General features: G+C 37.6%; 1 pseudogene; it reads left to right on the top strand.

Moving 5' to 3' along the window:
• Positions 1-5: 5 nt before the first annotated feature.
• LOC120304353 lies at positions 6-26,896 on the top strand (annotated as a pseudogene).
• The last annotated feature ends 837 nt before the right edge of the window (positions 26,897-27,733 follow it).

Below are 27,733 nucleotides of genomic sequence, written 5' to 3'. Positions count from 1 at the left end.
AATTGGTGAGCACCAGACTACCATACAGTCTTAGCCCAAACCATTCCTAAAAGCCCACTTAAAATTAATCTAAGGAGGCTGGAGGAACATTTGTGGATTCCATTGACCAAAAAGCTTCATTTGACGGATCCAGGAGAGAGCCTTTCTGCTACCGGTATGTCACCTCCCTCTAGTCTAGAACATCATTCCCCTGAGGTGAAATTGGCCTCAACTCTCTTGCCCTCCCAGGAGGCCCTTCAAACTTGATTCTGCCCTCAGGTCTGGAGATCTCATGGAACTATGGAGCCCTTTGAATGGTTGCATGCATATAAGTTGAGAATGTACTCTCCCCATCTTTTTGTTATTATAGTTATTTTAACCATTTTAACTTTATTTTACATGTTTTAATTCTGTGGATTGTTTGGCTTTTACTTGTGTATGTCACTCTGATCACAAGTGTAGGATGGGTGGCTATATAAATTGAATAAATCAGTAAATAAAACCTGAAAAGCTAGCTGAGATATTATATTTAAAAAGTCTATAGTGCTTAAACACTTTACCCTGTCCTGTAATGCTGGACATAAAGTTGTGACAACCTAGAAATCACTACTTTATTTTGCTCAGTTACGAAAGGGAATTCAAAGAGAAGTCTGTATTTTTATGAGCAGATGTTGAGAGAAAAAAGAGTGAATTAGAAGGAAATAAAATACCCGCTTTGAGTGGTTAATCCGCACAGGATTACCAAAGCTCACTGTGGTTGTATTCACATGACAAACTTCTTAATGCTTTAGCTAATTAACCCAGCAGTCATAAATTAACCATGGCCTCACATGATAGTATTTTCTCGTTCAATGCAACACATCCTTCTTTCCTTGACTGTTCAACCATAGCAGTAGCATTTAGCACTTAGACTTCTATACTGCTTCACAGTGCTTTTCAGCCTTCTCTCAGCATATTGCCCCCAACAATCTGGGCCCTCATTTTACTGACATTGGAACGATGGAAGCCTGAGTCAACCTTGTTTACTTTTACCTTTGGTTTTGTTTGGATATTCTACAGCCTTTATAATCCCAGGAGAAAAAGGATTAAATTGCTGTTGAAACTGTTCTTGCTCTTTTAATCTCAGACAGTCTTTTTAAACTAAAAGCTTATCTCAGAAAAATAAGCTATATTCTTATTCTGAATATATTTTTAATGTTATTCTATATTTTTGCATGATAACACTTTATAGTTTTTCTTCTGTTTTTATTAGTGTTGGATTAAACTTCCTCATATAAGAATGTCTCTTCTTGAGATTGGTAGTCTTCCTTTTTAATCTTTAGGACTGGCAAGAATGAATTGAGTGATATACCTGCCTTATTTATTTGTTTATTCGCTTGTTTATCAAATTTATTAGCTGCCCATCTTACCACCAGGTTAACTCTGGCAGATTACAATAATAAAAGATAAATATATACATATATTAAAACATAAATAAATACAGCAACCCTTACTTTCATAAACTACTTTGCTGGTCAGCAATCCCTTTTATGGTGGCCTGCATGAGTAATCATCAAACCAGAAAGAGAAGCAGGTGCCTTCAAAAAATTGACATGCATTTCATAGTATCATTGTAAGGTGGTGCTGATAAATTTGCATAGGCATTCAAGGAATGATAAAGTGATAATAGAAGAGTTGGACCCTGGGCTTGATCCCCAGCATGAAATAAAACAATCATTACTGAGGGAAACAATTAAAACTTATATGGAAGAATTGAATTAAATAGACTTTGGTGTTTAAAATATTCAACTAAAAATGAATATACATTTTATTCAAGAATGCACTGGTATTTTTTAGGCTTGATTTTTTTAAATATCATTGACTTTAAATCACCAAATTCAAGAATGCAATATTGATGTTTGTTATGTATGCAATCATAGTGCAGTTACCTTTAAATTTGTCTTTCAGAAACTGGTTAAGGTATCAAGAAATTACTATATCAACATTTCCCTATTGAATGATAAAGAATTTGTACAACAAATGCCAGTAGAGACCTTACAATACTCTGATTTGAATTCAGAAACATCAAGTGCCCAACTTTTTGAATGGGAAAGATATAAAACATTTATTCAAAGTCAAATTATTCCTTATGCATCATATAAAGATAAGATTAAAAATAAAAGAGAAAATAATTTGGAAGATTAAATAATAATAATAATAATAATAATAATAATAATAATAATAATAATAATAATAATAAAGTTGGAAAGGACCTTGGAAGTCATCTAGTCCAATCCCCTGTTCAGGCAGGAAACCTTATACTATTTTGGACAAATGGCTGTCCAGTCTCTTCTTAAAAACTTCCAGTGTTGGAGCATTCACTGCTTCTGGAAGCAGGTTGTTCCACTGGTTAATTGTTCTAACTGTTAGGAAGTTTCTCCTTAGTTCTAGGTTGCTTCTCTCCATTTCCATCCGTTGCTTCTTGTCCTGCCTTCTTTATAACTCCCTCTTCTTTGTGGCAGCCCCTGAGATATTGGAACATTGCTATCATGTCCCCCTTCGTCCTTCTCTTCATTAAACTAGACATATCCAATTCCAGCAACAATTCCTTATATGTTTCATTTTTAACTTGTGTTTCTATTCTGTTTTTTATGGCACTATTTTGATAGGTTGATCTGTTTTTTCCCTTTTTGTAAAGACAGATGCAAAAAATGAGTTAAATAGTTCTGCTTTCTCCCTGTTGCTTGTCACCTTCTTGCTACTTTCCCCCACGAATGGACCAATCATTTCCTTCACTTTTTTGTTTTTTACATGTTGAAAGAAGCTTTTTTTGTTATTTTTTACTTTGGTCACAAACCTTAGTTCATTTTGAGCCTTAGCTTTCCTCGCTTCATCTTTGCAGGCTCGGGCTATTTGCTGATATTCTGCCTTCGTTATGTGCCCCTCTTTCCACATTCTATACTTGTCCTTTTTATCTTTCAATTTATCAGAGAATTCTTTATGCAGCCATGCTAGTTTCTTTTGAGAGCTATTATTTTTTTTCTTTGTTGGTATTGTGCTGGACTGGGCTTTTATTATCTCGCTTTTCAAACTTTCTCAAGCTTCTTGAGTTGTTTTCCCCTTGAGGATTCTCACCCATGGAATCCTTCCCAAGCCCTCTCTATGTTTATTGAAATTAGCTCTCTTAAAGTCCAAGACTCTAGTCTGACTGTGTCCTATTGCTTGTGCTTCCATAATGTTGAATTCCAATATTGCATGATCACTTTCTCCCAAGGTTCCTAAGGCTTCAACATCTTCTATCATTTTGTCTCTCTTAGTGAGAATTAGATCCAAAATGGCTAATCCCCTAGTTCCCTTCTCTACTTTTTGGGAGACAAAGTTGTCTGCTAGGTTTGACAGGAATCTGTTTGATCTTCCACTTGATGCAGAGTTTGTCTTCCAGTTGATGTCAGGGTAGTTAAGGTCCCCCATTACTATTGTGATGTGCTTCCTACATACATTAGTTAGTTGACTAACAAAAAGTTCATCTATTTCCTCTGTTTGGTTAGGTGGCCTATAGTATACACCTATGGCAATGTCATTTTTTCCCCTTTTATATTGATCCAAATGCATTCAGGACAGTTTTCATCACTGTTGTGCTCTATTTCTGTAGAGATGTAGTTATTTCTTCTACAGAGAGCAACTCCGCCTCCTCTTTTATTTGGTCTGTTTCTTTTAAATAATTTAAATCCCTCTAGCTGTGTGTTCCATTTGTGGGTTTCATCCCACCATGTTTCTGTAATGGCAACAATATCATATCTGCCCTCATTAACCTGAATTTCTAGTTCACCCTGTTTGCTGTTCATACTCTGTGCATTGGTATATAGACATTTGAGTCCTTCATGACTGACCATGTGTTTACTTCCTACATAACCTGTGTGGTGCCTGAGTTCCCCTATTTTCTTACCACCTGTTTGGTTAGTACATTTTGTGTGGCACTCACTGTTAGAAGCTTGATTTTGCTTGACAGCAACTGAAATATTTATGAGCACAGATGATTAGATGCCCATATTTTGTACAGAATGAACTGTTGTTTTTTTTCATTTCTGTTAAAAGCTGGAAGCATTAAATGGAAATCTGACCGTGAGAAGCTTTCCAAAGGCAGGCCTGATTATTAAGGGGAAGGAATAGATTTTATCTAATGTCGCAGGTGGATATGAGGTATTTATCCATCCCTTGGTAACCATTACTTATGTCTGATCAATATAGTTTAGCTTGAAACAGTTTTCCATGTATGTCCCACTTTATGCAAGCTTACAAATGCCTCATCTTGCCATCAGATTGATGCAACATTCACCCAGGCACAAAAAAAAGCTAAAACAAGATCATTGCTAATTTTTTAAAAAGAAAGATTGTACTATTATAATTAAAATTAACTATTACATCATTAAAGTGCTTGTCTGATTTGGCAATGTATTAGCCCAGCCAGCCTGACATTCATTTTGAAATAAGAAACACTTGTTGCATTTTTTTGCTGATGATCATAATTATTAAAGAACATCTTATTTGTCAAAACAAGGCAGGTGTTTCCCTTTCAGAGATGTGGCTAGGTGGGTTTAGGATTTGGCACCAGCTGGGACCCCAGGGTAGGAGAGGTGGGATGAAAGTGGTCATTCAGAATCTCTCTTGGCCTTCAGGGGCCTTGCTTCTCAAGTCTCATGAGATCAGTTTGAATTGTTGCTAATGCACCTGGCTGCACAGCAACCTCTCTGCTTGAGCTCCTGGAGACCATCTCAGTGGAGTTCCCCAGAGTTATGGTTCTGGGGGACTTCAATCTACCATCTCTTGGTTTGGCTTTGGAAGCAGCCCAGAAGTTCATAGCCACCATGGCAGCCATGGGCCTATCCCAGATCATCTTGGATCCAACTTAGGACAGTGGTCACATACCAGATATGATCTTTTTGTCAGAGCAATGGTAACATGATTTGGTAAGGGAATCTAACCTTATCCCCTCTGTCATGATCAGATCATGCCCTGGTATCCTTGAGATTCTCCTATACCACCACCATCCCTTCATAGGGAAGCCAGATCCATTTAAGCGGTCCACCCCAGCAACTGATGAACTCAAATGGGTTCCAGAGGAAAATGGGGGATATCCCAGGGGCTTTGCCACACGACCCTGCTGAAGCCTTGATGTAATCCTGGAATCAAAGGATGGCCAAGTTCTGGAAAAAGATCACCCCTCTCTTAATCCATCACTCCTAACTCTCCCATGTTTCACAGAAGAGATGTGGGTTCTGAAATATGTTATGGACACTGTAGGAAAACAAAGGATGATTCACACTGAATATATTAGAGCTGCTATTAAGGCTTATCAATGGCAATAAGAGCAGTGAAACAGCATTATTTCTTGTTGCATCTACACCTGGAGGTCCAGTTCCAGACGACCAGGTCCCTCCTGGAACAGGCAGGTTTGGGTGATCATCTTCAGCACCATGCAGAGGAATTTGTTCAACACCTAACAAACAAAGTTGCTTGGATTCATTTCCAGTTGGAATCATGTGTGATGCAGGTCCATGTGAGATGCCTGGGGAAAAGTCTGGAAACAAGTTGATCCTTTGGATCTGATAAAGTGGGTAGGGTCCTCAAGGCTATCACTGCAACCTCCTGTCAATTAAATCCTTGTCCCTCTTGGTTATGAATGCTTCCAGAATGGTGACTATCAGGTGAGTTCAAGCAGCGGTAAATCCTTTATTGTAGAAGTGATGTTCCTAGGGCCTTTTAAGGAGGCCCTGGTTTACCCCCTCCTTTAAAAACATCACTTGATCCCACCTGCCTGGACAATTTTCATCCAGTTATTTATCTTCCCTTTTTAGGGAAGATGATAGAAAAGGCGGTTGCTTGGCATCTTCAGAAGATATTGGATGAAATAGATTATCTACACCTCTTCCAGTCAGGATTCAGGCCTGGTAATGGGACAGAAACAGCATTGGTCACCCTTGTTGATGATCGCTATAGAGGGTGGAATGGAAGTAGTGCAAGCATCCTTGTTCTCCTTGACCTCTCAGCAGCCTTCAGTACCATCAACCATTATATCCTTTTGGACCTGCTCTAGGGTTTGGGTTGGGCAACACAGTCTTGCACTGGTTTGGCTCCTTTTTCCAAGGCTAATCCCAATCAGTTTTGATAGGGAGTGAGAGGTCCAGCCTATGGCCATTCCTTTTTGGCATGCCACAGGACTCGGTGCTGTCCCTACTCCTTTTTATCATGAAGCCACTGGGTGAGATCATTCACCACCATAGACTGAGGTATCATCAGTACGATAATCCTCAACTTTATACACACACACAACACACACACACACACACACACACACACCAGTGATCCAAGTGATGCAGTTGCTGCCCTCTCACAGTTTTTGGAGGCTGCAGGGGTCTGGATGGGGGTAACAGACTTTGACTGAACATTGGCAAGACCAAATGACTTTGGGTACATAGAGCTTCAAGATACAGGATTTTAACATTCTTAGTTCTGGACAGGTTGCACTACCTCAGACAGACCTGCTCTGCAACTTGGGGTTTCTCCTGGTCTTGCAATTCCAGCTCAAAGACCTGGTGGCTAGGAAAGCCTTTGCACAGCTTTGTGTTATGCACCGGTTATAACCTTTCCTGGATCAGGAAAGGAGCAGCCAATCACTTTCCTTCCTGCACACTGATCTTTATCTATCTACATATTTATGTATCTGTATGTGTGAGTGCATGCACTCATCAAACAAACCCAAACAGAAGCACACAAAGATAAATATGTATTTACTAGGTTGAAGTATCAAAGTATAGATATGTTCAAGCACAAGAAATAAAAAAATTGCTTTCCATCATGCACTCTAATAGGTTCTATACCGCTCCTTACCACACTAAAGGAATACCAGAGTGATTAAGATCTTTGCTATCTCATAGTTTCTATTGAAATGATTGTAATAGTTTTTATTGAAATGATTGTAATACTTTTTTTTATTTTTTTTATTGAAAATTTTTAAATATTTTTACAAAAAACAAAAAAACAAAAAAACAACCCTAACCCACCCACCCCAATCCTCCCTCTCCATCCCCCCCCCGACCTTCCCAGAGCTGATTATAGGCTTAATTAAAATTTTTAAGAATCTTAAAAAAATTGAAAAAGTATAAATCATAAATATATCTAAATACCTTACAAAAACAACTTCTAAAGTAATTAACAATAAAATATATGTAAGAAAAAAGCATAAGTATTAAAAAGAAAAAGTACTTAAAAAAGAGATAATAAAAAAAAGAAAAGAGAAAGAAGAAAAGAGATATAAAAAAGTACAATCTATAAAATATTAAAATTTTTATACAAGTTATTAAAAAGCTAAATGATATTTTTATATCCAATTTATATTGTATAAAATTTATCCATTTTTCCCATACCGCAAAGAATTTCTCTTGCGATTGCTCCTTTAAGAAAGCCGAAATCTTTGCCATTTCCGCCAAATAAGAAACTTTAAAAAACCACTCTTGCAAGGTAGGCAAAGATTCCTTCTTCCAGTATTGCCCTACTAACAGCCTAGCGGCCGTAATCAAATTTAACATCAATATAACTTCCTTAGCGTCACAGTCAGTAATAATACCTAACAAAAACAATTGTGGGGTAAATTTTACCCTCTTTCTAAAAATACTTTGAATATTCCACCATATCTTAATCCAAAAGACTTTTATATTTTTACACCTTGATGTGATTTTAGACTGGTAAATGACTGAAATAAATATAGCTATGTATATACACAATCTTTATTAAATATTGCTGGATTTGTTTTTTATAAAGTAATGTGACCTCTTTTACATATACTGACTAGGAAACTCGACGCTTGCCTTTCTCTCTTTTAAATTATAACAATTGCAATAGCACTCAGACTTATATACCACTTTATAGTGCTTTACAGCCCTCTCTAAGCTGCTTGCAGAGTCAGCACGTTGCCCCCAACACTCTGGGTCCTCATTTCACCAATCTTGGAAGGATGGAAGGTTAGTCAACCTTCAGCCGGTCAGGATCAAACCGCTGGTAGTTGGCAGAATTAGTCTGCAATACTGCATTCTAACCACTGTGCTACCATAGATGTTATCAAAAGATGTACAGGAGATACTTATACTTGTACTTTTCAGGATACCTTTCAATGGGTTTAAGCAGTGCTTCCAGTAGCATTTGAGAAATGAAAGCAGACCCACCAAAACTGCTTCAAAACTGCTTCCTATGATCAGTAATAGTAAAAGGAACTGAGGGATCTCCAACTAGTCTCTAATGCAGACTGTCTAGAACAGAGGTCTCCAATCGTTCCAGGCTCGCAGCCCAAAGGAAAGGAGATCAGCTTCCAAATTGATGTATGTGTTTATGTGGACACAAACGGGTCCATGCGCACTGGTGCGGCACTAGCGGCCTCATTTGCACATACACAAACGGACCACACAAATTTGAGAAATCCTTAAAAGCTCATCCATTGAGGTCTACAAAAGGGAAGTAAGGAAGGGGTATCACACTGGAGATAGTTGATAGATTAAGAGAAAGTCACACACACACACACACACACACACACAAACACACACACACATCCTGCTCCCATCTTTCAACTGTAATTTTATTTTTTGTTGTGATTCTATTCTATTTTATTCTTTTTAGACATATTTATGTTTTACCATTTTACAGCTTTTACTATCAAGATCAGCAATAAATAAATAAATAAACAAGTAAGTAAGTAAGTAAATAAGAGACTTATTTAGAAACTCTTATATGAAGACAACCTAATTTACCCCAACATGTTGTAAGTTTAATGTTGTAGCTAAATATATCACAACACTGGCAGAGTATTTAATTTGTATGTAAGACCTTGATATACTTCTGTGAAGTTTGATGTATATAATGTTCAATCTTTTGAACATTAAAGTCATGACTTACTGCATAGCTTTTCCCACTGTTTTCACTTCCTGATCTTTAAGTAGGGAGAGTTATTTTTTTAGGGAGAATTGGACTTGGTCCCAATATAATTTTCCATTGCAATACTAGCTAGGTTATTAAATAAAATTATAACAAGTCTGAAGATAGGGCAAAATATTACAAACTATGACTGGGACAGTATTGATCCTTTCTTCAACCAATAATTGAATACTTGAAAGAATTGATAATACAGAGGAGTGGTTGGTGAATGAGATGGCCAAATTTATTGCTGACTGGAAACCTTATGGACTTTTTGTGTAAAGCAGAAAAACATACTTACGCACTATAGTTTTGACAAGTAGGTGGGATAGATTACACAAAGAAGAGAGTCACAACATAATTTTTGAGAAATAGGAAAATCTATAATTGTATTTATAAGTGCTACAAAGCAGATTGGAAGCCACTTACCTTTTTTCGTTATTTTTTATTTTTCTTCTGTCTTTTTTCTTTTTGTATTTTAGCATTCTCTTTCATTGCTTCCCTTTCCCTTTTCTTTTTTCCTTTATACTCTTATTTTTAGCTTGCATTAATGTTTACTCTTTTAAAAATATTTCAATAACATTACATTTGTAAAAACGTGGTACAGAACAAATTTCATAAATATTACTTCAGTCCCAGCAAACAATGGTAGCTTTCAAATTCTCGCATTGCTGCATAGTTGGAAAAGGCTAATTTTCTTTTGGTTCAGATCTTTTTATTACTACCCAAAATTCAAGTAAGTTGCCAGCGAAATGTGGCTCTAAAAATAAAAAGCCTGGAGGAGCAATAGTAGAATGGGAATGAAAGGACACTTTCCTCTGGATGCTCCTAGTCATTTGATAAACATCTGATTCTTTATGCCTATTCAGTTTAGTGTAGAACAGGGGTAGTCAACCTTCGCTCTTTTATGACTCGTGGACTTCAACTCCCAGAATTCATGAGGCAGCTAAGCTGGCTCAGGAATTCTGGGAATTGAAGTTCACGAGTCATAAAAGAGCCAGGGTTGACTACCCCTGGTGTAGAACATTCGTAAGAGAAATCCCACAACTGTCCTTTAGAGATAACCACGAAATAGTTATGTACATCTCCAGCAGGTGATGCCCCCTCTCAGAATGGGGAAATTCTTTCTGGGTTGTAATAAAAGGAGCCCTGTGAGAAACACTGAATGTTCCTTTATTTTGATATAATTTGGCAAAAGCACATACCCCCCCCCGCCATCTTTTTCTTGTCTTTCTCACTCCCAGTCCTTGCTTTTATTTTACAAGGAAAAACTGATTCTAGATTTTCTCAGGTTGTCAGAAGAAGCAAAAAAAAAAAAGGATGTAATTTGGAAAGAAGATGACATTCCCTTAAATGAGCATGGTAAACTTTGCAAATATTTACAAAATATTAGATGTTCGATTTTATATGACATGTATGTCATTTCTTAAGCTTTAAGTAAACCTGCTCTGATCTGTAAGCCTTAAGCTTACTCAAAGACCCAAAGAGCGGTGTAGCCTGGATGTTGTAGCATGGCCATGGTGAAAAGGATGGAAGATGTGGCAGCATCCCTGGTATGGTACTGAGACCAAAAGATACTATGAATATCCTATGTATAGATTTGACAGCAGTATCCAAAGTTACAAGTGTTTGGGGTCCATATTAGGACAGATGGTTACTGTGACCATTCTGTGGCTAAATGTGTTTGAGATAGTCAGACTAATATAGGGTGTTTGAGGATCAATGATCCCTAGCCTAAAATTTGACAGAAACATCTTCAGACTTCCTTGAATCAATCCTGATAGATGTCCTTAGCAGATAAAGCTGATTTATGAGCCCCAGGTTTGTGGGAAGCCCAGAGAGGTATCCCTGGTATTTGTCAAGGGGTAAAACAGAGCCAACTACAACAGCTGAACCTGGCAGGACATGGAACTTCAAATCTGTTGTTATGGAAAACAATACATTGAGGGCGGTAATGAAAAGGGGATCCATATTATTGCTTGTCATGCTACCACTAAAGTTTAGATGGTATGGTTGGCTAAGATTACCTAGCTATTCCGTTTGGGAATTAGGATATCTAAACCCAAGACCTTCTGAAGAGCATCTATTGTATAAGGTTGAATTAGAATAGACCTGGAAGGGACCTTGGAGGTCTTCCAGTCCAACCCCTGCTCAAGCAGGAGAACCTATACCATTTAAGACAAGTGACTGTCCAGTCTCTTCTTAAAAATCTCCAGTGATGGAGCGCCCAGGATTTCTGAAGTCACACTGTTCCACCGATTAATTGTTCTCACTGTTAGGAAGTTTCTTCTTAATTCCAAATTGCTTCTCTCTTTGATCATTTCCCACCATTGTTTCTTGTCCTGCCTTCTGGTGCTTTGGAGAATAATTTGACCCCCCTCTTCTTTGTGGCAGCCCCTCAAATACTGGAATACTGCTATCATGACACCCCTATTTCTTCTTTTCTTTAGATTAGCCAAACCCAAGTTCTGCAGCTGTTCTTCGTATGTTTTAATCTTTGTATCTTAGTCTTTGATCATCTTAGTTGATCTCAACATATTTTTTGCAGTATGGTGACCAAAATTGGTTGCAGTATTCCAGGTGTGGTCTTACTAGGTTTTTTTTAAAGTGATACTAATACTTAATGTGATCTTGATTTGCCACTTTGCCAGGCCATAGGTGGGTGTGCCTCTAAAAGATACAATGGGTCTTAATGGCCTGGCAAAGTGGTGAAGCCTAAAATTTAAACATCTAGTCAGTAACTCTTCAACCACAGTAAAATCCTCTGAAGATTTTTTAATGAAATTGCATCCAATAAAGGTGAAGAACAATGAGATTATGACCTCATTTGATGTAGTATCCCTATTCACCTCCATTCCCCAAAATCTAGCCATCTCTATTTTTAGAAACCTTCTACAAAAAAAAGAACTACAACACCCCAATTCTCCTAACACAGAGGATTACATACAATTACTAGATTTCTGCCTTCAAATCTATTTTACTTTCGAAAACACAATATATGAGCAAGTAAAAGGCACACCCATGGGTTCACCCATCTCAAGCATTATTGCTGAAGCGGTATTACAAGAACTAGAACATGTGGTGATGACTGATTATCAACTCAGTTTTTGGGTTAGATATGTTGATGACACCTTTGCAATCAACAAGCGATGTGACACTATCAAATTTTTGCAAAAACTTAATTCCATCTATCCAGACATTCAATTTACAGCAGAAGAAGAGAATAACAACACCTTACCCTTCCTGGATGTATTGGTCCATCGCCTTCCGGATAGCAATCTGTCAACCACCGTCTATCATAAAACCACTCACACAGATAGAATTCTTCACTACCAAAGCAATCATCCCATATCACATAAAACCAGCTGCATAAGAACACTATTCAAAAGAGTCAAGACCCACTGCAGCATAGAAACAGCAAAGTCTAAAGAGAAAGCATATTTCCTCCGCATATGCAAACAAAATGGTTACCCACCAAGTTTCATCAGACGTAAAGAGCCATCACCAACAAGTGATTTGTCTTCCATCATATACAAAATTAACTGCAACACATGCCAATGTAACTGCATTGGAGAGAAATCTAAAAGGCTTAAAACTAGAATATATGAACATATTCTAGCAATAAAAAGACAAGAACAACACTCCCAAGTCTGGACCCATATAGCTGAACATGGCCATACTTTCAACTTCAAAGGAGCAGAAGTCATCGCTCAAGACTCCACCAAAGGCGGCCGTCTTTAAAAAGAAGCTTGGTTTTCTTTTTCTTTTTCTAAAAATATATTTTATTAGATTTTATATGGGTAGGGAAAGGGTAGGATTGATGCAGGTACAGGAAAATTTCTTCTGATGTTTCTAAAAAGTCTTTTCTATTTTCAGTATTGTCACTCCTTTTTCTGATTTTTCTGTTGGCTGGATCTGTTGGTCAATTGGGTCCTCTGTCTTAGTGTTTAGTTGTTCCACTTTTCTTGTTATTTTCTGCATTGTTAGTTCTTTGGTTGTAGTCAAGATTTGGGTTTGTATATTTAAGCTGGCATCTTGTTCCTTTATGTTGAATCTTATTTTGTCACAAGCTGAAAGAATGGTTTTATGTATTGATTTCAACATGGAAAGGGTTTTTTTCCTGATCTTCATCCATATTCTCTTGATAGTACGTTAAGTTGAAGACTTTAGAATCAAACAATAAAAATCGTTTTTATAGCTAGATATGGGAGACCTATTTCACGTGTTATAGGTGGTCTTTATAGTTGAAATTGTTTGTCAAGTAAGTTTTTGTAGTCCAAGGTATTCCATCATCTCATATAACAACAAATGCTTCTCATGGAAAGAAATAGGAAAGCAATTCCCCAAGTATAGCTCTGAAAGTCAGTAAAAGTTTACATTCAAAGTTCAAACAGGCCAGATACGCCACCCAGAGGTTCCTTCTTTGCAGATGAGTTTTGCACAGGTGGTAACTGTCAAGGTCAGAGAAGTTTTTTCTGGAGTCTGGGCTTCAAGCCAAGTATTTTTAGGCAATAACAAATTGTAATGCCATACTTCGCCACAAGCTATCACCGACACCTTTTAAAGCTTTTTATGATAGTTTTTCAAGTCTTATTTTCTTTTTAAGATAAAAACAAACATCTCCAGAAAACCTTTAGTCCCCAAGTTTCAAAAGCATACACATCCAATTAGATTAAAATTGTTCTTATAGTTGCTCTGTTTCCCCTAGGTAGTTAGCTGCCGCTTGTCTTAAAGTGAGGGGTAGAAATTCCCTTCCCTCTCTCCTCACAGGGGGAAAATACTTTGGGCAACTTTTACAGGAAAAAATACTTAAAGTCTTCAAGAGAGGATCAGATCTCACCTAGTTTCATCTGTGTTGCTTTAAAAATGCTTGGTGGGTGATTCTGACTGTCAGCAGCTTAGTGATAAGCCATATTGCTATGGCTGGTCTTTCTCCTGCTGGTTTGGAGGGCTTCCCCGGATCAAACAGAAGGGTCCCCTCCTTGCTCGTCACCCCTACAGGGTGACTTTCAGATGTGAAAGATGAAGCTCGTTTTCTAGTGTCCACAGCACTGCGATGGCAAACTGGAAGTCCAGCATGATCTATTTTTAACAAACCCATGCTGGCTATTGGTTATAATTTTGTTTGCTTCTAGTTGTTCACAGATCTGATTTTTGATTATCTTTTCCAGGATCTTCCCAGATATTGAGGTTAGACTAATTGGTCTGTAGTTTCCTACGTCTGGGTTTTTTTTTCCCTTTCTTGGAGATGGGAACCACATCAGCCCTTTTCCAATCCTCAAGTACTTCCCGGGTGCTCCAGGATTTTTGAAAGATATGGTGCAATGGTTCTGAGATAACATTTGCCAGCTCCTTCAGAACTCTAGGATGTAATCTGTCGGGTCCTGGTGATTTATATTTGTCAAGGTCGGATAGGTGTTATGTTACCATTTTCTTGCTTACTTTAATTTTTGTTTCTAGTTTGTCTTTTGCAGTAGGTTTATTTTTTTTTTTGGTAAATCAAGGTTATCATTCTCCATACTACACTATTAGCATATGAGTATAGAGTTTGAATGATCACAAAGCTACAGTTTATATACTTTCAATATTTTTACATTATCTTGAAATGTAACTGCAGGGGTGATAACATTATAAGTAGTCCCAACCACAATGGACCCCAAATTTTGCTCATATGTCATTGTGCTACTGCCAGTAGGGAAAAGAAGCGTATTACTAAAATAATCAAGAATGCCAGCAAGGACTGTGATATGGAGGCTATTGTACATCTTGGTACTAACGATCTATCCCAAAAAGATGTACTCTCTGTGCAGAACGATTTCCAGAGCTTGGGGCAGGAACTTAGCAGAACAGGCTGTAAGCTTACTTTTTCAGAAGTTTTACCAGTATATAAGGAGCAAAATGGAAAAGGCCAGTGTATAGCACAATTCAATATGTGGCTAAAGGAGTGGTATAAAGGGGAAGGGTTTGGATATATTAGTCATGATATCTGTAGCTGGTCCAATGAAAAAATGTACAAAAGAGATGGTTTGCATCCATCAAAGAAAGGGACTGAGTTACTCGGCTATAAATTCACAGATTTTCTGGAGGAATATTTAAACTAAACAGCGGAGACAGTGAGTTAATTGATACAGAACATCCCTGTCCCCAGCAATCTAAAAACTATAGGGCTATCAGTGCATGTAACATAGATGTGTGTGCGGACAAGAATATCCACTTTGCTGTCAAGCAAAATCAAGCTTCTAATAGCGAGTATCACACAAAGTGCACTAACCAAATAGGTGGTAAGACAATAGGGGAACTCAGGCACTACACAGGTTACATAGAAAGTAAACATAGGGTCAGTCATAAAGGACTCAAATGTCTATACACCAATGCACAGAGTATGAACAGCAAACAGGGTGAACTAGAAATTCAGGTTAATGAGGGCAGATATGATATTGTTGCCATTACGGAAACATGGTGGGATGAAACCCACAAATGGAACACACAGCTAGAGGGATTTAAATTATTTAAAAGAAACAGACCAAATAAAAGAGGAGGCGTAGTTGCTCTATATGTAAGAAATAACTACATCTCTACAGAAATAGAGCAGAACAATGATGAAAACTGTCTTGAATGCATTTGGGGGGGGGATGACATTACCATAGGTGTATACTACAGGCCACCCAACCAAACAGAGGAAATAGATGAACTTTTTGCTAGTCAGCTAACTAAGGTATGTAGGAAGCACATCACAATAGTAATGGGGGACTTTAACTACCCTGAAATCAACTGGGAGACAAACTCTGCACCAAGTGGAAGATCAAATAGATTCCTTGCAAACCTAGCAAACAATTTTGTCTCCCAAAAAGTAGAGAAGGGAACTAGGGGATTAGCCATTTTGGATCTAATTCTCACTAACAGAGATGAAATGATAGAAGGTGTTCAAGCCACAGGAACCTTGGGAGGAAGTGATCATGCAATATTGGAATTCAACATTATGGAAGCACAAGCAATAGAACACAGTCAAACTAAAGTCTTGGACTTTAAGAGAGCTAATTTCAATAAACTTAGAGAGGGCTTGGGAAGGATTCCATGGATGAGAATCCTCAAGGGGAAAACAACTCAAGAAACTTGGGAAATTTTGAAAAGTGAGATAATAAAAGCCCAGTCCTGCACAATACCAACAAAGAGGAAAAATAACAGCTCTCAAAAGAAACCAGCACGGCTGCATAAAGACCAGCCGTACTCAGCATGTGGTCCTCAATGGAACCGCATCTACATGGGAGAAAGGTGTAGTGGGGTGCCCCAGGACTCTGTTCTGGGCCCAGTGCTCTTCAACATCTTCATCAACGATTTGGACAAGGGGATAGATGGGGAAATCATCAAATTTGCAGATGACACCAAGCTGGCAGGAAGAGCCAACACTCCAGAAGACAGGCTTAGGATACAGGAGGATCTGGACAGACTTGAACAGTGGGTGCTATTTAACAAAATGAAATTCAATGGTGAAAAAAGTAAGGTTCTACATTTAGGCAAGAAAAACCAAATGTACATGTATAGTATAGGGGGTACCTTGCTCAATAGTAGTAACTGTGAGAGGGACCTCCGAGTCCTAGTAGACAATCAAATAATAATAATATAGTGGGCTTCCCATTCAATATTTTTTATTTTTGCCGGAAATATCTTAAAATCATGGCATCTTTTAGTATCAGCAAATTCTTACTTGACATTTAATTTCATATACTTTGCATGAATGTCCTATGAATGCCTAAGGGAAACATCAACAGGAGTAAAGGCTAGGGATGAAAACTGTAAGTTCAAAGGGTCACAGGAAAAATCACAAGCCTACGTAGTATCAAAAAAGGTTGATTAAAGAAAATACTGAAGGCCTGAAAATAACATCACCAAAATTCTTTGCACTACAACTATACCACAAGGATTTCTTAAATGCTTATATTAAAACTAATCTAGAACTGATCTGATGCCATTCATGCAAAATATATGCCAGGATTTGGTGTTTTTCATGTTTTAATTGGTTATGGTTCATAGTTTGATATGATTTTATATTACTTTTAATATTTGATTGGGAGACACCCAGAGTTGATCGAAAGACGGGCAGCTTTATAAATGTAATAAATAATTAAATAAGCAAACAAATAAATAAATTCTGTAGAACAGCAAAATGCCTCATTGATTGGTCAATGTATTGTGTATATGTATCTATATGTCTGTTTGTGTGTTTGTAATTTGATATAAAAATCATCTATCAAAATATTATAAAAAGGTAACCTTCATAAAGCAGTCTAATATCCCTGATGGCACTCTTAAACCAGACATTTTAAACAAAGTCTTCCTCAGTGCTGTGAATCTTCTGGATAATTTGTAGTAGTTTTTTACTTAAAACAAAAATAGTTACATAAAAAAACCCCACCTTATAATGCAGAGTTTAAACATCCACAAATTCAATATCATTTCGAAACAAACATGAAAGGTAAAATCACCCTGTTGTTAGACTTAGTGGTGGGATTCAGCCAGTCTTGTTAAATAAGGGAAAACTTAAGGAATTAGTGTGGGTTTATAGATGATTTACATATCCATGGAATGAACCATGAATATGTAGGATGCCTATTGGAGTACAAGGGAATAAAAGAGAACACACATAGAGTAAGTTTTGTGTCTAGGAGATATCTGAACTACTTACAGAAAGTTGAGACAAATCCCATTAAGGAGATAAAACATTGATACGTCTCAATGTTCTTTTGTTTTTAGAAATGATTGCCTTCATTATCTTGCCAATTCTTGCTGCAGTGCTGCAACAGTCTTCTGGAAGTGTAAGTTTAATAATTTTGTATCACATATAGCAGATTTAATATATATACAGTACATAACTTTCTCCTCTTACAATTAATCATTCATTAAACTGCCTAATATATGTTGGATTGCTCCATATGTGTCCTGAGCGGTAGAAATAACCTTGAGGAACAAGAGGAAGAGATGTAGCTGAGACAACAGTCAGTTAAATCTGAATCTAGCGCGTAAATATAATTTGAGAAAGCTTCTCAGACAAGACCACTCTTAGCTCTCAATAAGAAGAAGGCTGGAAAATGCATTCAGACTTTCAAGACTCTTGCTGTAACACTGTAACTGTCATGCTTCCGACTAATGAAACACTTCAAAGAACTTCCAGGCATTGTTTATTCTAAAACGTCTTTTTTATTCATGTGACAAAATGTCGGCATGGCATGAAGAGAGGATGCTAAGATCTGAAATCTCCACACACACCCCCAGCAGTTATTTTCGCTAACATTTTCCCTCCCTTATTTTGCTTTCATGATTCACGTTCTCCAATTAGTTTGAAGGGCAAAGGTTCTCTTCCATTTGCAACTCATACTTTCTTCCTTCTCCCCTCCCAGCGTCTTTTGAGTTAACTCTAAAAATACCACACAGCTCTGCATATTTTGTCAGAGCAAGAACATCCAATGTTAGCAGCTTTGACATCAACCTTGTAATCAAATGGAATTAGATTCATTACTATGGTTTCTTGGTCTGGTCGGTGAAGCTTGGTCAGTCTAACTGTTCATTTTAATTCATAAATATATTACAGGGCTGAACACACAAAGCAAAACACAATCATGCTGACAGATTTAATGAAAAGAATAATTTTAATTCCTGTGGTCTATAATAGAACTCAAGTCCCAATCTGCTGGAATAGCTCCCCCACAACTGAGATTTTAGGGATCCCTACCCTTTTAAGCCTTCGGGGGGGGCAGTGAAGACCTGGTTTTGTCCCCCTCCCCAAGTGTAGGGCTAGGATGGGGGTTCAATGAGGCTGCTTGGTCTGACATTTGGTGGGTATGATGGCTCTCTTTTTATTCCTGTTGTGAGCCACTTAGGATCATTATATAGACATCCATATAAGTTCTTGATATAAATCCGTAAATACCATTGCAGTATTCCCTTGAAGAATAGATTAGGGGGAAATGATTAATTTATTTTAACTTGGTTCTGTGATCCCCTTTTCCTATCTTATGGCTAGTCTCTTTTCAAATACAAAGACAAATAGGGCCACTGTTTGATAGCTGGGGATCAGAAGAAAGTTGCATGGAGTAGAATGGTGACAGAAGGAGATAAGGCAAAGTCATTCACTGAGTCCTGAGACCACTAGTTGCCTGTTCTGTTTAAAGTCATACAATTTTAATTGTTTTTATTTTATTTTGCTTGCTATCTTAAGGTTGATTTTGATTCTGAGTCACCCAGGAAACCAGAAATACAAAACGAGATTGTTGACTTGCACAATTCTTTAAGGAGATCTGTGAATCCAACTGCTAGCAACATGCTAAAAATGGTAAACTAAATGTAATTGTATTTGTCAGAGAGTTTGGAAGTTTAATTTTCTTTCTAGTATAAAAATTATGTGATTTACCAAATAGGATAAGAGAACATACCTACTATTTATTGACTGAGTGATTCTCTTTTTGGCCCATATGCATTTAGGTGCACCTGTATTTATATTTGAATCTGTCAGTTATAATATCACTCAGAGAAATATACAATGAAAAAAAAGATCATGAAAACATATAATCAAAGTAGGAAATTGAGAGGAAATTAAGAGGGTCTTCGGCAATATCAAGTATCTCCCCATAGCTGTATTTTTTATATCTTTTCCAATATTGGCTATTGTATCTTTAATTGCCATAATCACAGCAAAGGCTAGACTTGCAGAGTTGAACATTTCACATAAATTGCAGTCTCAAGGTCCTTTAGTTTGATATAAATCCCATGGAAATCAATAGCACGTGCTCTAGTAATTTTACCTACACTGCATACATACATACATACATACATACATACATACATACATACATACATACATACATAATTGTAACTACATAGCATAGGACTCACTGGAGAAGGGCCTAATGCTGGGAAAGATTGAAGGCAATAGAAGAAGGAGACAACAGAGAATAAGGTGGCTGGATGGAGTCACTGAAGCAGTAGGTGTGAACTTAAATGGACTCCAGAAGATGGTAGAGGACAGGAAGGCCTGGAGGAACGTTGTCCATGGGGTGACGATGGGTCGGACACAACAAGCATAGTACAATACCTACGACATCTGGATTTTCCTTCTTTTACATGAAAATCAGTTAAAATACTGCCAGTTACATCCAAGCACTGTGGTTTCAATTGCCATCAAACATAAAATAATAGGGTTGGAAGGGATCTTGGTGGTCTCTGGTCCAACCGCCTGCACATAGCAGGAGATCCTATATACCATTCCAGACAAAATGGCTGTCCAGTCTGTTCTTAAAAAGGATAATACCAGTTTTCTGTACTGTTTTGTACAATGTGATTTTTTTTATTTTATGAAAAAACTTGATTAGCTTTTTTCAAAAGTAAAACCAGTTTTACAAAGTATTTTATCCATTAAAATAACAATGCATATTGCCAAAGCAAATGGCCCAGGTAGATCTTTGATTTACATGGCAATATCACCAGAAAACAGAATAAAAAGCCCAAATGTAATGATTTATGCACACCACTAGAGTTTTGTGAGATAGACAGCTATATATATTTGAAATATAAATATAAATAAGCAAGCTACAATAATAATGGTTGAAAGGTTCCAACCATAATTATCATCTCTTAACCTTACTTTTTCTTGGATTGGAAAATACCATATTTTTTTGGGCTTCTGCATGCAGGAGCATTCAACATACACTCATTAGAGAACTCCATCTTAATCAGAATTTTAACACTGCTGGTCAGAAGGAAACATTAATGGCATTCATCAGGGTGCAACATAGGTTGCTTGCACTTGGTGTCAAAAAGGGTGGGGAGGAAGCCATACACTCCCACTCCAACTATTCAAAGGATGTTTTAGTGAATATTGCTGTAACTTCTGAGTTCTTAACTACCAGAGTTGAAGGAAGCCAAAAGGTAGTAAAAAAGGAGCAAATATTTTCTGCAATTTTAAATTATGCCTCTTTCATTGATTGATTGTTGCTGTTGATTTCTATTCTGTTCAGGAATGGTATCCTGAAGCTGCTGCTAATGCAGAACGTTGGGCATACAGATGTATTGAGAGTCACAGTCCACGCGATTCAAGAGTTCTTGGTAAGTCAATCTAAAAGCATAGTATAGCTATAGCTGGTTAGAGGATTAATAGTATATTTCACATTAAATACCACTTACAATCAATCTTATTCGTCAATATTAGCAGCAAGAGTAATACCTATGAATCACTCTATAGTTGCCACTCCCATGTAGATAATGAATAGAATAGAATAGAATAGAATAGAATAGAATAGAATAGAATAGAATAGAATAGAATAGAATAGAATAGAATATTGAGTTGGAAGGGACCTTGGAGGTCTTCTAGTCCAACCCCCTGCTCAAGCAGGAGAACCTACGCCATCTCAGAAAAGGACTATCCAGTCTCTTCTTAAAAATCTCCAGTGATGGAGTGCCCACGATTTCTGAAGGCAAGGTGATCCACTGATTAATTGTCCTCACTGTTAGGAAGTTTCTCCTTAATTCCAGGTTGCTTCTCTCTTTGATCAGTTTCCAACCATTGTTTCTTGTTTTGTCCTCCGGTGCTTTGGAGAATAATTTTACTCCCCTTCTTTGTGGCAGCCTCTCAAATACTGGAATACTACTATCATGTCACCCCTATTTTTTCTTTTCTTTTTTCTTTTCTAATTGGGGGGTAGAAGAATTGAGAAGGTAATAATTTTCTTAATTTTCCTTTCCCCCCCCCCGTGAGTTTTGCTGTCCTTCACTTCTTTCAAAACATGTATTCACCTGTGGTTTTTTTTGCTGTTGCTTTTTTTCAACCCTCCCCATTTTTAGAAGGAATAAAATGTGGTGAATATATATATATATGTCATCTGTTCCTATAAAATGGACTGAAATTATTCACGGTTGGCATGGTGAAAACAAAAATTTCAAGTATGGCATTGGAGCAGACCCACCATATGCTGTAACCGGCCATTTCACTCAGGTAGTACTTTTTCATATCTTTCTCATTTCTATGTTCACAGGTATAAACCCACAAAAATGAATAAGATTAAAAAAGTAGACTCCCTTGAATCAAGTTCAAGTCCTTGGCTGATCCTGAATCACTGAGCTAAGCCAGGCCTGGCTGCTGCACAGGAAAGCCATGACTTGAAGGTAGACTGGAAAATTGAGAAAACACCCCACAAAAAGATAATAGCAAAATATGTGTGGTGCTGTGGCCATGAAAACCAAGCAACTGTGTCCTTACAATCACTAACTAATTCCATAAACATGAGCATCTGGGCTAAGAGCCATAGTCCCAATGCATGTTAAGGAAAGGGAAAACTAGACTAGGTTAAAGTGTTGTACTTTTTTGTTTTTTGAATTCTGATATAGGATTGCAAACATACTAAATGTGTTATTTGTTATTCGCATTTAGTGCCTCAGATCTTGGCTTTCATGCAGCTAGGAAGGAAGAACTAACTTGCTGGTAATAGCAAGTTACTTGGCTTGCTTTGGATGTGATGGGGCACTTTAGAAAGAGATGGTCTATAAAGTTCAGGATGGAGCATTTTCATATTTTACATTTTAAATACATACATTTAAAGCACAGAGGATGAAGCCTCATTTGTTCTAATATTTATTTGCTTCTGAAACTATAGAAATGAACACACTTTTTAACTCAGAGGAAAAAAAAGATTGGAAATGTTCATTGTACACTCATTGTTATTGTGGTATCCCACTTCACTGGCTAGGAGCAGACAATTATATATAGTACATTTTCTTACATCCCTTATGCAATTTTCTTTACATGCCCCTATACAATCTGAATGTTTATTATCAATATTAAGCTACTAGCATGTTAACCTGTGTGCATATTTTTGTATCTACAGGTAGTTTGGTACAAAAGTTACCGTGTTGGTTGTGCTGCTGCCTATTGTCCTTCATCGGAATACAGCTACTTCTATGTTTGTCAGTACTGCCCAGCGTATGTATCAACTATGATTTCCTTATTTGTCACATTTACAGCAAGTCTAATTAGAATGATTCTGATTGCCCTGGAAAAGAAAACAATGGGCTTAAATCAAATGTTGTTTACTATCTTACACTCAAACAAAATATAAAGCAGGGTATGATAAAAAGAACAAAATAAATGCGAATGTAGCAGTAAAATATCGCTACCCTAGATCAGTGGTTCTCAACCTTTTTAATGCCGCGACCCCCGACCGGTCGTAAGTCGAGGATTTCTCAACCAGTCGTAAGTCGAAAACTACTCAACTGGTGCAGCACCGTTTGCAGAATGGGACTTTTGGCAGGCTCAGCAGGGCAGAGACAGCCTGGACAATTCCTATTGGCTTTTGAAAGCCAATAGAATTAGACTCTATTCAAGAGAGTCTATTCTATTGGCTTTCAAAAGCCAATAGAATAAAAGGGAGTAGCACAGCTAAGGAAAAGGGGAAAACATGGTGGACTGCGTTGTTTGGCGATCCCCGTGAAATGGTCGTTTGACCCCAAATGGGGTCCCAACCCACAAGTTGAGAACCACTGCCCTAGATAGACTTATACGTCAGCTAACTGCAATATTTTTTGCATGCTAATAATTCAAGTTTAGCCATTGTATGTGAGTTTTTGGAGAGGGCATTTGTTCAGTATAAGATATTGAAGATGAAACATATCAAGACACCAAGGATTACCTGAAATAGGGGTTCCAACAAAGAATTTCTAAGAGTTCTAAGCAATGGGCCTGAAGCATATGGACAAATCCTTTCTATGTAGGTAGTTTTTCTAAATCTGCCTTTGAAGTTGGCTGATGGTAGAATATGAAATTGAAGCAATGAAAAATCTCCCAGATCATTTACTGACCTTGCCACTTTGAAAGAATATAATTTCCTAATGCTATCCTCAAAAGTAATTTACTATGTTCCACTTGTGCTTCTACAAGAAGAATCCTTTTTGCTAAGAATGAAAATGGCCTCATCCTGTCCCAAAGCCAGTGATGCTCTAGGATAGAATCCAAAATGGCACAGGTTTTCTTCAATAGTCTTCTCTAGTTGCTGTGGGCTGAAATGTTATCTAATAAAAAAAGTTTGAACTGCTAAAAAATACTGGTCTACAATAAGAAAATGGATCCAAGAAATAATAGACCAACCCATAGACTGGAAACCAGAGATTTTTTTGTTGGATATTTTAAATAGAAAATATAGTAAAGAAATATGGTACTTAATTTTACATATAATAACAGCGGCAAGAATAGCATATGCACAGTGCTGGAAAAATGAGAATATACCATCAGAGGAAGAAGTGATAAGGAAAATCCTGGACTGTGCTGAGATGGACAAATTAACAAAAGAGATAAAAGAAAAGGAAGACGCAGAGTATTATATAATATGGAACAAGTTGTACGTCTGGTTGGAGACTAGAATTAATAGAGGAGAATAAATATGGAAAGGTCAAAAGTGAAAATATGTGTATAATAATGTATAATAATATTAATATGAATTATTCTTAGTAAGAAGTAGAACATGAAGGTAGAAAAATGTAAATAAGAAATAACAGGGCTATAAGGACAAATATTCTAAAGAAGAATAAGGGGGAAATGTAAATATTAGATTACCGTTGTATAATTGCTGTAAAAAAAGAAGTATCTGTACTGTATAACAGTACAATGCAAATCCCATCCTTTTTTTCTTGTGCCCTGATTAAACACAACATGTTAAGCCACAAGGTTGTGCTCTAACATCACTGTTCCTTCCTGCAGATGCTTTTAGCAAGCAATAGAATCAAAAATACTTAAATTTTCATAAGATTGGCTGACATACACAGTTATATTTCAGGAATATATCTTCCAATTATTTAATTGTATTGTTTCTGTGCTGGATTATGAATAGATTTAAATCAAAACTGACTTTGGAATTTTTAAATAAAAGGCTATACAGGTAGTCCTCATTTAATTACCACAATTTGGACTAGCAACTCAGTCATTAAGCCAAGTGGTCCCAAAGGGGAATCTTGACTGTGTTACAGTGTCGATCTTACTTTCCTTTACTTTTACAGACCTGCAAAGTTGTAAAATCAAGGATTGACCGCAACGTTAATTTTTTGTTGCCATCAAAAGTTTGCTATCTAAGTCAATCACTGAATGAAGACTACCTATATAATTCTGCAGACAATTTCCCTTCTGTGTTGGTCATGATGTGGTAGGATGTTATGATATTGCTTGGATATCTGTTTTTAATATAATACTGTTTCTTTAATTCGTGAAGCTGAACAGAGTCATTCTGGAATGGAGTAGCCAAGAAACTCTTTCAATTCATCCATCCATCCAGAAAATAAAAAAAAAAAATAGAAAGCTGTGGATGAATAGATATTTTCTTTCTCCTTCTAGACCTGGATGTAACCCAAGTATTGAATGCAGCCCCCAGAACACCAAATTACTATTTTTGATATGAGTAAAGGGACAAATTATTTACTACATGGACATATAAAATATACAATATTAGATTTTACTTATTTTAATTTCCTTAATTTTTCATTGTTTTGTATTCATTTTGCTTACTTTTTCATTCATCTTATTCTTTTTAACTTGAGTGGCAATTCCAGGAATGGAACTGGAAATCTTCAATCTGCAGTCACATGTTTGTCACATGGTCCCTCTCCAACTATGGGCAATACATGGGAAATAACCTGCAGAGAGACAGCATGGATGATAGGCATAGAAGGCAGACTTGCATCCTCAAGCTATCATGGCATATGATTGGCAGGAAAGGGGGAAATCTTTTCTGTATTGGTTAGAGAGAATTGAGAAAGATAGAGAGATGGGAGAAGGAGAATGTTTCGGAGGAGAAATGAAAGAGGGGAAGGAGGAAGACATTAGGAGGAAGTCAGAGTTTCCCTCAATTCTTTCTCTAACAAGCCAGAAAAATCCTTTTTTGCTCTCTCACAAAACTTGACAGGGTTTACTCCCTTTTGGAGAAGACTTCAGAAGTCAGGTCTTCCCCTCTGATGGTAGTGCTGTCTGCTCTCTCCAAACTGGAAACTCAAACCAGAGAAACCAAGACAACACAACCAAAGTCAATTATCTATTGAAATGGCATGGGTGTTTCATCAATCACAAATGGAACAGTAATAATGTATGGCACCTTTCTGTTCATCTTTTTCATTCCAGAGGAAACATCATAGGTAAAACTGCTACTCCATATAAATCCGGGCCACCTTGTGGGGATTGTCCTTCCGCTTGTGACAATGGATTATGCAGTAAGTTTTTTTTAAAGTAAATTATTAAACCAACATTTTTAAAGGTCATGTCATGTCAGCAAAGAACAGATTTCATATGAGGAGCTAATCATCTCTAGGTAGAATAACAGGTTTAATGGAAGATAGCCAACTATCCAGTAAGATAGGCCTAGGCAAGACATCTGGATCACCACATACATGAAGCATGCTATCGTGGGATAACCAGACATCCAGAGTTGCCTCAATGGTGCTTCTATATGCTCCCACACTAGTGGTTGATGAGCCCAGATAATTGAATCAGGGAAGACAAGGACGATATCAATCCATTTCAGCTTAGGAAGAACTTAAAATCCATACCAGCTTTTTGTTGGATTTTGTTCAGGACTATTGATGAAAGTAATAATTCAGCAGCTGCATATAATCATTCTAATATATACTCTAAAATAATTACTCTAAGTACTATTTTCATTTTTAAAAATCTTCAGCTTTGAATCCACCCCTTAAGAAAAAAAATAACTTTGATGTTGAGCTCTAAAACAATGCATAAAATTGTAAAAGAGTCCCTAGCAAGCTGTACTTTTGGTGATGTCTCACTTTTATTTACATTTTTCTCTTTTTAAATTTTTCAGCAAATCCTTGCACACGAGTAGATGATTACGCGAACTGCAAAAGTTTGGTCCAACAAATTGGCTGCCAGAATGAACTGATACAGTCAGGCTGCTCTGCTACTTGCTTCTGCTAAAATAAAATAATATAGTGGGCTTCCTGTTGCGTCCTTGGCGGGAAAACAGACACGAGAAGCAGCTGGAGTTCTCAGTTTCTTTTATTCAGCGTTCAGCTTACAGGAAGATGGCTTCAGCCTCGCCCAAACGCCTCGCAGCCTCTTATATAGGCAACTCCCGGGTAAATGGGTTACTTTTCCCGCGCCAGCACCCGCGCATGCGCACGGCGCTGGCGACAGCCTGTCTGGTCCCGGGCAGCTTTGCACCTGCCCGGGACTGCCTGCAAACGCCCGAGCCGTTTGCAAAGGCTCGGGACATAACACCCCTTTCCCCCGGGCTAAAACTACTACCAACATACAACATTTATTTTATATGACATTTTGCTCCCCAGTGCTCCCACTGTTTACTGGCCTTTGCCTTGCCAGCAATGTTATGTAGTCTTCTAGGTACTTAGGAGATTTCTTTGCTCTCTGTGACCTTCTTAGCTGTGGGTTACTGGCATAAGTCCCCTGACTGGAGGGAGGCGTGAGCCTGTTCTCTCTATTGTGCCCTGGTGTCTTCCAAGGACTGTGCCCCGATGCCTGGCCTGCTTGCTTGCCCACCGGGCTCGTCAGGCCAGGGCTTCTGTTGCTTTGTGACCTGGTTGTCCTACCTAGCTGTAGACCCTCAGGCCCCTTGAAGTGATAGCCACTGCTGGGCGTCTCTGTAGAACCTCCTAGGTCAGTCCAAGACCTGTCAGGAGGCTGTCCATTCCCTGAACCCCATTCTGTGCTCGGGCTCGTGTGGGTTTCTGTACTTTCCCAAAACTCAGGTGTTCCCTGATTTGTGCTAGGGTTGTTGTAGTCGGGACTTGGTTCCTCGACTAGCTCTGTGTATGTTTG

Source organism: Crotalus tigris, unplaced genomic scaffold (assembly GCF_016545835.1).
Source record: "Crotalus tigris isolate CLP2741 ecotype Arizona unplaced genomic scaffold, ASM1654583v1 scf7180000017634.973608, whole genome shotgun sequence".
Lineage (NCBI taxonomy): Eukaryota > Metazoa > Chordata > Lepidosauria > Squamata > Viperidae > Crotalus > Crotalus tigris.
Note: the sequence above shows the minus strand (reverse complement) of the source record. Positions and strands in the feature narration are given on the sequence as shown.